Source organism: Neofelis nebulosa, chromosome 9 (assembly GCF_028018385.1).
Source record: "Neofelis nebulosa isolate mNeoNeb1 chromosome 9, mNeoNeb1.pri, whole genome shotgun sequence".
Lineage (NCBI taxonomy): Eukaryota > Metazoa > Chordata > Mammalia > Carnivora > Felidae > Neofelis > Neofelis nebulosa.
The window spans coordinates 128,328,026-128,335,355 of record NC_080790.1 but is presented as its reverse complement, the minus strand read 5'-3'; the positions used below and the strand labels follow the sequence as shown (position 1 = coordinate 128,335,355).

Here is a 7,330-nt window from a genome sequence, read left to right as displayed (position 1 = left end):
GCCCCGAGGCTTCTCCTGTAATCCCCCTTCTGGCTCATTCTCTGGCCTTTGTTGGGGCTACTGGCTCCAGGCCGCCTCGAGCCCCCACGCCCTCCCCAGCCCTGTCCCTTCCTGTGCGGTCCCCTCCCCCAGCCCCTAAGGAGGAAAAGTTGTCAGGTCTGGGAGGAGCCGCCCCTCGCCCCCCCAGGCCAGGGCTCACCAAGGTGAACGAGTGATTGGACGTGATGAATAACAGTCCGCCCGAGACGCAACTCGGGGAAAGTGCTCGCTTTAGCCGAAAACTCCCAGATTTATTGCCAAGTGCCACAAATAATGAAATCATCAATCTTCCACCGACTTAAAAAGGGAATCTACCGCAGCAAGTTTAAACCAGGCAGTGGGGAATAGCCCAGCAATTCAGGCTCTAGGATCTCTCTGTCCCCCCGCCACCCCCCACCACCAAACACACACACACACACACCTGCCCTGTGCCCTGGGGATATGCCCAGTGGGTGCCCGGCCCCATGGTCTGCCCTGGGGTGGAGGGGTTACCAACACCCTGACCCGCCACCCACAGGGGCCCAATGGTCCCCAACCCCCAAACTCACTTAGGCTCTGAGAATGGGCGTCTGTGACTGAGGACACGGGACAAGGTGAAAATCATAGCCTACAAAATATGCGTAGACCTGTTCTCACCACCTCCATGAACAGCATCTGGCTCGGACCAGCACAGGCCTCCCAGGCCTCCCTGCTTGTGACTTTGCCTCTATAGTCTATCCTCCCCACTGCCGTGGGAGGGATCCTGCCAGGACTTCGGTCAGATCACGACCCCCCACCTTTATCCACACTTCCAGGGCTCCCAACTCCCTCAGAGGAAAAGCCCTCCCCATCCAGCCCCCACCCCAACCCCCACCCAACCTCTCAGACCTGAGCATATTCAGTTTGCATTATCCTCCTGCGAGAAAAGCACCCTGATGATGATACAGGGTTTCCCAAAACGCAGCATATCCACCTCCAAAGACTATCTGGATCCTTCTCAGATGGATGTTGCTTATTCCCAGAGCAAAGAGTATTTGATGCGTATCGGCCCAAAATAAAACTAGCCATACACTGATGAATAAAAAGCTCAAGTAAATAGGGGCGCCTGGGTGGCTCAGTCAGTTAAGCATCTGACTCATGATTTCAGCTCAGGGCGTGATCTCACGGAGCCCTGCTGTGAAACTCTGCACTGGGCATGGAGGCTGCTTAGGATTCTCTCTCTCCTTCTGCCCCTGCCCTGCTCATGCTCTCTCTTGAAAGAAAGAAAGAAAGAAAGAAAGAAAGAAAGAAAGAAAGAAAGAAAATTCAAGTAAGTAGATTTAAAGGAAAAATTTAATGAAAGAAAGAAGAAAATTCAAGTAAGTAGATTTAAAGGAAAAATTTAATGAAAGAAAGAAGAAAATTCAAGTAAGTAGATTTAAAGGAAAAATTTAATGAAAGAAAGAAAGAAAGAAAGAAGAAAATTCAAGTAAGTAGATTTAAAGGAAAAATTTAATGAAAGAAAGAAAGAAAGAAAGAAAGAAAGAAAGAAAGAAAGAAAGAATAAAATTCAAGTAAGTAGATTTAAAGGAAAATTTTAATTAACAGAAGAGATAGTATAAGGCAAATGATAACGGTCACGAAAGTAGCTCGGGGATGCCCGAAGTTAGGGAAAGGCTGTTGCAGTAGAAAAACCCCAAGTCTGGGTGTCTGTGGGCTTGCAGGCACACCCTCCCTCTGCCACTTGCTGACCCCGTGACTTTGGGCACCCCGAATGGCCTCCTGGGCCTCCCGATCCTCGTGTGCGACATGAGGAGGTTATGAGGGCTCTGTGGTTCCTTGTCCTTCAGGTGCAAAGACAGAGGGTGCTTGTGTCATGAATTCCAAAGGCAGCACCTGGACCAGGCTACCCTGCAGCTCCGGCTGCGGAAGGGCCCTTTCCGTGCCTGGTCACAGCCCTCCCTGGGCCTAAGGACACCCCACAGGGCCGCCCCTACCTCTCTGTGTTGCGTTAGGCGTCTGTCACGGCAGCCAAGGGGCCTTAATGGATAAAAGGGGCTCTAGACCCTCAAGTCTTCCTGGGCCTTTGTCCAGGATCCCCTCCCTCGACCTCCCATCTTGCCCACCCAGCCCAGGCCACCTGTCGGCTCCCCACAAGCCATCTTTTGACCTCCCTTCTCTCATGCATGGCTCAGCTGCATGGTCACCGGGACAGGCACACCTGAGCCACTCTGCCCAGTGTGGCCCCACTTCCCCAGGGAGCCCACAGTGGTCTGGATGCTGTCATTGCACCCAGCACGGAGCTGGGGGGACCCGAGACTCCTCCTCCCATTGTTTACCGGGCGGAGGCGGGGGCAGGGGGGGGGGGGCACCACATGACCACGTGGTTCACTCAGCCCAACGCGCTGCACCTTCCTGTGTTAACATCCCATCGCCCCCGCTGGCACGGACACTCTTCAGGTTTGCAGCGGACGGTCGGGTCATTTCCCACCACACAAATCACCATGGGACAGCTTTAATGATACATGGTGCATATTAAAGTACACATTTTATGTGTCGAGGGGTGAGCCTCAGAGCTCCCACCTTGCTGAACTTTGTTTTCCACATTAGAACATTCTAAAGAACGCCTTAGAGTATCCACCAACGTACTCTTTTACGTTTATTTTATTTTATTTTTGAGAGAGAGAGAGAGAGAGAGAGAGAGAGAGACAGGGCACAAGCTGGGGAGGTGTAGAGAGAGAGAGGGAGACACAGAATCCAAAGCAGGCTCCAGGCTCTGAGCTGTCGGCACAGAGCCTGACGCGGGGCTCAAACTCACGGACCGCGAGATCGTGACCTGAGCCGAAGTCGGTCGCTCAACCCACTGAGCCACCCAGGCGCCCCTCTGCCAAGGTAGTCTTAATTGTAAATCATAGTTAATAAATTCTAGTGTTCTGAGCACATCTCCACAGGATCTATGCAGCATGACCTTGGATTTGTTCTTGACTTTTCTCCCTTTCACATCATTTTCAATTGGTCAACAAATCCAACCCGCTCTCCTTTCAAAATACATCCTCAACCCGACCTCTCCTCCCACCTCCGCAGTCCCACCCTGGACCTGGGGCCCTCATCTCTCCCCGGGATTGTGTGGAACCCCCTCACCGGCCCCCTGTCTCCATCTCGCCCACTACGGGCCACATGGCACACGGCAGCCACACGGACCCCTTCAAACCTTCGCTGGACCACATCCCTCCCCAGTGGCTCCAGCCACCCCTGAGGCAAACCCAAGCTCCTCACCATGGCCCACAGGGCCCTGCTCTTGGTCCAGAATCTTCCTAACTTTCTGACTTTATCCCTGGCCTCGCTTCTCACGCTCACTCCTCTCAGGAGCACCTGCTCCCTTGTGCACATTCACACGCCCTCGGGTGCCCTCACTGGGACGTCCCCCAGATGTCCCCGTTCCCTGTGTCTTAGCTCAGCTGTGACTTCACAGAGTGGCTTTCTCTGATTGCCTGGGATGTCCCCCTCGCTCATTCACTCTCCTTCTATCTCGCATGCCAATTACATTCCCGCTTGGCCACGCCGGTCCTCCGCCCTTCTCCACTTGCTCTGTGCCCCGGGACGCCGACCTCACGCAGGCTCCCTGTCCTCAGCTCCCCCTGGATTCTGCCCGGTGAGCACTGGCCGGAAGTTGAGGACAGGATCAGAGAGAGCTGGGACGTGGATGTCTCGCCTCCTCCGTGCTGGGCTGCGGCAATCCTCAACACCCACAGCTCCTGCCGGGCCCGCGACCTCGGCTGCAGTCCAACCCGATGTCCAGGTATGCGGCTGTCCCTCCTCTTGCCTCACAGGTCCTGGACGGCTGGGGCTCGTATTTATTTGTATCTTGTCTGCCTCTCTTCTAAAACGCAAACTCCCTGAGGCAGAGACCTTGTCTGTTTTGTTTCCTGTTGAATCCCCAGAGAGCACAGTGCTGCTTGGCTCCTGGCAGGGGGCTTAATAAATACTTCCTGAACAAGAGAGAGACATCCAGCCTGTGGTACTAACTTCCAACGGTCCCCCCCCCCACTCCTGACACTCTGCTGTCCCCTCCCATATTTGGTGTGTATGACCAAGTGTCACTTCCAACATCAGGTGATTAAAGGCTTCAGCTTCTCTCCCTGTCTCTCTGTGTCTCTGTCCCTCCACTTGTCTCTCTCTGAAGCCACGTGGCACAGAGGCCCATGTGGTGAAGGAGTGAAGCCTCTGCCGCCAGCCACGTGAGTGAGTCTTCTCCAGCTCCTGCCAGCCTTCGAAGACTGCAGCCCCAGGGCACGACTTCCCCGCAGCCTCCTGGAGATCCTGAGCCAGAAACCCCAGCTAGCTGCTCCCAGAATCCTGACCCTCAAAAACCGTGCGAGGTAGCACATGTGTGTTGCTTGAAGCTACTAAACTTGGGGTGGGGTGGGAGTAGGTATTTGTTACACGGCAACAGGTGACCGATACATGGCCCTAACTTAGTTTACCTTCCTGTATCTCTGAACATAGCCCTTGTGCCAAACCTGCCGAGCCTGTGATCAAGCACGTACCGCCTCCTGCAGCAATCTGGAAACGTCCAGCCCACCTCCCCGCTGAGCCTGGCAAGACAAGATTCCATCTTCTGTCCCGGCCTCGGCCCCAGGCCTGACCCAGGAGGGGGGCGGGGCTTTTCAGAGCTCGATCCCAAGGTCACCTTGAGCTTTGCCCTTCCCCAGTCCCAACGCTGTTGCCCGTGGGCTTTCCTGCGGCTTTGAATACAAGGAGGCCAGAGACCCGGGGGAACAAAACAGACATTCGCATGAGTCGGAGTCTCTGGGGGTTTGGGATGCAATACAATTCATCCCACGGTGGCGTTCTTCGTATAGAACTTTGTCTTCACTTTGAAGTGAACAAACTTCTTGCTTTACCTGAGTTCTGCAGACTAAGAGGGTGTGTGCACTTCTCTCCTGGCATCACGTGTAACCAGGGGGCCGCAGTAAGGAGGGAAAGGTCCCCTTCTTCGACGTTTGTTGCTGAGAAGGAAGTGGCTAAGCACCATTACTTCAACTGCACAGGCCACGGCGGGCCCCACCATCCCTCACTGCCTGCCCCTCCCATCCCACCAAACGTAAACCCTCGGGCAATGACTTTTGATAAAAACATAGGGATCATCGTCGTTTCCGTGTTGTTGTTGTTTGTTTGTTTTTTTGTTCAAACAAGTATGGTTGGGTAGAATTTTTAGTAGGAAAAGAGAACACGGAGATTCGGCGAGCAAAGGGGTACAGAGACAACAGAAGATACGGCAAGGGGTGGGGGAAGATGGGGAGCCGAGAACAGGGTCGAGGACAGGGACGGGCAGGGAACGAGGCCTCGGGGCGCGGGCCAAGGACAAGGAACCTCGGGTGGCCAACAGATTGAAGATTTGCTGGTGCAGGGAGACACATGAAGCAGTTTTCAAGGATGTGAGATCATTAAAGCAAGTTACCAGGGCTCCCAAGAGACAGTGGGAGTAATCTAATGAGAGAGGCCCCGACATTGCAAAACTCCAAATTAATTCTTTGCTCGGCTGTTCACAGGGGAGGAAGACAAAGCAGTTGCCTTCAGAAACCATAATGTATTTCCTTACTGGGGCAAAGTGCACCGGGGGCGGAGCGGGGAAGCTGGGACAATGGGGACTGGAACTTACTTGCTCTTGTGGTGGGAGCTTCTCTGACACGTGAACTGTAGAGCCAGCTCAGACCTGTCCCTTGAGCCCTGATGACACCCTCCCGTGAGTCCTAGCCAGTTCGTGCCTTCCAGGAAGCAGCGCTCAGGCCACAGCGGCCATCCCGGGGTGTCGTGTGTGTCCTACGTCCCCACTGTTGGCCGCCTGGCCCTCTCGCTCACGAGAGCTGAGCTCCTGCAAGCTCCGGCCAACTTCCCGGGTGGCTTTTCCTCCGGTGGTTAAAACAAGTAAGTCCATCCCGTCCAGATTTCCCGTACCACATTCCGTGGTTTGGAGTATTTGCTGCCCAGCTGGGTAGAATCAAGATGAAATTAAAACACAGGGCACCTGGGTGGCTCAGGCGGTTGAGCGTCCGACTTCGGCTCAGGTCGTGATCTCACGGTTCGTGGGTTCGAGCCCCGCGTCGGGCTCTGTGCCGACAGCTCGGAGCCTGGAGCCTGCTTCCGATTCTGTGTCTCCCTCTCTCTCTGCCCCTCCCCTCTCCAACGCTGTCCTTGCTCCTTCCCATCATGGGGAGTCCAGACAGTCTTGTCCCAACCACTCCAGACGGCGTACAAGCTCATCACGGGCCCTACCAGACCTCGGATGTCTTTGGTCGGGATGGGACTTTAAGGAGATGCGTCCGCCCTCTCAAGCTCTCATCCCTGGCCTGCGTATCCCAGAGGCAGGGCAGGGCTAGCACCCAAACCCTCCGGGATGGTTTAGAAAAGTTGAGGAAGTACTTAGAGCCCAGGCGGAGGAGGAGGTCAGCCCCTAGTTTCCCTGCCTCTAGCTGCTTGCTAGGCTGGGGTCAGAGCCACCGCACCCAGCTCCCGGCACACCGCTCTCCTGCACAAGAACCTTCCGGCTCCTGAAATGGAAAACTGCATTTCCTAACCTGCATTCCTACTTCCCTAGCTCCTCTGAAAACTCATCTTCTAGATGCTGACCGTGTGCGTTTTGGATTTGGGCCCTTATCCTTATTAGTTCCCTCTCCCTGCTTTGTCCTGGTTTATTTTGTTCCTCTTTCCCCCCCTAGTTTTATGATTTTTTTTTTAAATTTTTTATGTTTATTTATTTTTTGAGAGAGAGAGAGAAACAGAGTGCGAGCAGGGGAGGGGCAGAGAGAGACGGAGACACAGAATCCAAAGCAGGCTCCCGGCTCCGAGCTGTCAGCGCAGAGCCCGACGCGGGGCTCGAACCCACAGCAAGATCATGACCTGAGCCGAAGTCAGACACTTAACCGACTGAGCCACCCAGGCGCCCTCCCCGCCATTTTTAAAGAGCTAACTGCCTTTACCGGTACTCCTTCTTCTGGAATAATGCAGGCATTTAGGACCACACATTTTCTTCCAAGTCCAGCTTGGCTATGTCCCCGGTTCAGACACGAACTCTTCTCCCTTTCACCGTTTTCTACAAATATCATTTTAGTTTTGATTTCTGCTTTGATCCGGGAGTTATTTGGGAAAGGAAGCCTTCCAGTACAATGCCCCCGTCTTAAGTACCCAGCCCAGCGAGCTTTGACCAACGTGTCCACCAGGGTAAGCATTGCTATAGCCAGGATACAGAGTATTCCCAGCGTGGATATCTCTTTATTATTTGTTTTAATGTCATTAGATTATGATCAGAGTATAGCCCGCAAAAATCTTTTGT

At 54.0% G+C, this 7,330-nt stretch overlaps 1 long non-coding RNA gene across 1 annotated transcript; it reads left to right on the top strand.

Moving 5' to 3' along the window:
• The first annotated feature begins 4,092 nt into the window (after positions 1 to 4,092).
• Positions 4,093 to 5,150, top strand: LOC131486266 (uncharacterized). Its single transcript, XR_009249273.1, has 2 exons — positions 4,093 to 4,385; positions 4,504 to 5,150. It is a non-coding gene; the product is annotated as an uncharacterized LOC131486266 (long non-coding RNA).
• Positions 5,151 to 7,330: the final 2,180 nt, after the last annotated feature.